The 2,245-nt window shown below is 55.2% G+C and overlaps 1 pseudogene; it reads right to left on the reverse strand.

Moving 5' to 3' along the window:
- Positions 1–1,661: 1,661 nt before the first annotated feature.
- On the reverse strand, positions 1,662–1,899 carry LOC139279380 (U2 spliceosomal RNA; annotated as a pseudogene).
- Between the last annotated feature and the right edge of the window lie 346 nt (positions 1,900–2,245).

The raw sequence follows: 2,245 nt of genomic DNA on the forward strand, positions 1-2,245 counted from the left end.
CACAACCAACAGGCTCTCTCTCTTCCCCCCCCCCACAACCAACAGGCGCTCTCTCTTCCCCACCCCCCCCCCCCAACAACCAACAGGTGCTCTCTTCCTCCCCTCCACCCAACCAACAGGCTCTCTCTTCCTCCCCTCCACCCAACCAACAGGCTCTCTCTCTCCCCCCGCGCCTCCACCCACAGGCTCTCTTCCCCCCCGGCTGCACCCAACCAACAGGCTCTCTCTTCCCCCCCACCCAACCAACAGGCTCGCTCTCTCTCTTCCCCCCCCCAAACAGGCTCTCTTCACCCACACCCACCCAACAGGCACTCTCTCTCTCTCCACCCCCCCCCCCACCCAACAGGCTCTCGCTCTCTCCCCTCCCTGCACCCCCCCCCAAAACAGGCTCTCTCTCCTCCCCGCACCCCCTCTACACCCAATAGGCTCTCTCTTCCCCCCCACCCCCCCCAAAACAGGCTCTCTCTTCCCTCCCCCCCACACCAGTTGCTCTCTCCTTGCCGCCAACCCCCCCCCCCCCCCCCCCAAAACCCCCAAACAGCCCAGCATGGAGATAGAGGCTCGGTGGCTCAGCAGGCAACATGGAGTTCGGGGCCGGTTCCAAGGCATGCGCACAGGGTTAGTGTAAATTGCGCTGGAGGTGGGGGGTGGGAGTCTGAAGCTATTTGTCCTAACTCTCGCTTCTGCGCATTCGTCCGGAGACGCATGCGCAGAAGTGTGAGTTAGGACAAATAGTCACTCCGGAATTATATACCATTTAGCACTGCCAAACTCCCTTGTCGTCTATTTTCTAGTCCTCGGTCTTCCAAATTCGATTTCTACTTTCCGATTTCAGCTTTGCTTCTCTCCCTTCTGAATCCATTCTCAGGTTCCTATTCCCCTGCCAAACCTACTTTTAACCCCTCCACCCCACTCACCCCGCGAACAGCACTAGCAACCCCTTCCCCCCAGTGAGGATATTGGTCCTGGTTCTGTTGAGATGCAACCCATCCAACTTGTACATGTCCTGCCTCCCCCAGAAACATTCCCAATGCCTCAGGAATCTAAAGCCTCATACACCGTCCTTCCAGCCACATATTCATCCGTCCAATCCTATTTCTATACTCACTAGCACGTGGCACCGGGTGTAATCCAGAGATTAATACCTTTGAAGTCTTGCTTTTTAATCTCTTTCCTAACTCCCCAAAATCTGCCTGCAGGACCTCATCCGTCCTTCTACCTATGTCATTGGTACCGTTATGGACCACAACCTCTGGCATTTCACGCTCTCCACCAAGAATGCCCTGCAGCCCCTCGATGACATCCTTGACCTTGGCACCAAGAACATTGCATCCTGGGGTTACGTCTGTGGCTGCAGAAACACCTGCTTCCTGCCATATCGAAACCCCCACCACTATTGCGCTTCCACTCTTCTTCCAACGCCCCCCCCCCCCGCACGTGCAGCTGAGCCACCCGTGGTGCCGTGGACTTGGCTCTGGCTGCACTCCCCAGAGAAACCATCGACCCCACCAGTACTCAAAACAGAACACTGGTTGGAGAAAGATTTTTTTAAATTTTTCGTTGCCAATCTTTTCAATTCTTTGTCAAATCACAAACGCCAGAGGTCACCTTGCACACATCAAGGATCACTCTGCGCCAATGCTCTTAGCCAAAAGGCCTAGAGCCACTGCACCGTTCCTGGAAGTACTGCAATACCAGGTTCGTGCCATGGAGGTGGATGGGTCAGGCCCCCCACACACCTCCGTGGAGGTGGATGGGTCAATCCACCCCACCCACCTCCTATTTCCAAAAAGCATAGGAGAACCACCTTCCTGATCCAGGGAGAACCACTTTGGGGTCATGGTTACTCCCCTGTCAGGTCAGTTACGCATGATCTTAGCCAAAAGGCCGAGAAGCGAGAAAGATGCACTCAGAGGACTCCAGCACTACCTGCCTGATCCTCCTTTTCTGTCTGACGGTCACCCACTTCCTCTCTACCTGCACACTCTCAAGCTGCAGGTGACCACCTCCAGAATCGTGCTATCCACTAAGTTCTCAGCCTTGCGGATGCACTGCTCCGAAACCCGGAGCTCCATTTGCTGCAGCTGGTAACACTTCCTGCACATGTGGCCATCCAGACGACAAGGAGTCCTGGATTTCCCACATGGCACAGGATATGCACTCCACAGGACTGAGCTGCTGTGCCATGCCTCTATGTAATACTTAAGAACCAACTCAGCAGAAAAAACTCACCAGCTACTCACGA

This window comes from Pristiophorus japonicus, chromosome 1 (assembly GCF_044704955.1).
Source record: "Pristiophorus japonicus isolate sPriJap1 chromosome 1, sPriJap1.hap1, whole genome shotgun sequence".
NCBI lineage: Eukaryota > Metazoa > Chordata > Chondrichthyes > Pristiophoridae > Pristiophorus > Pristiophorus japonicus.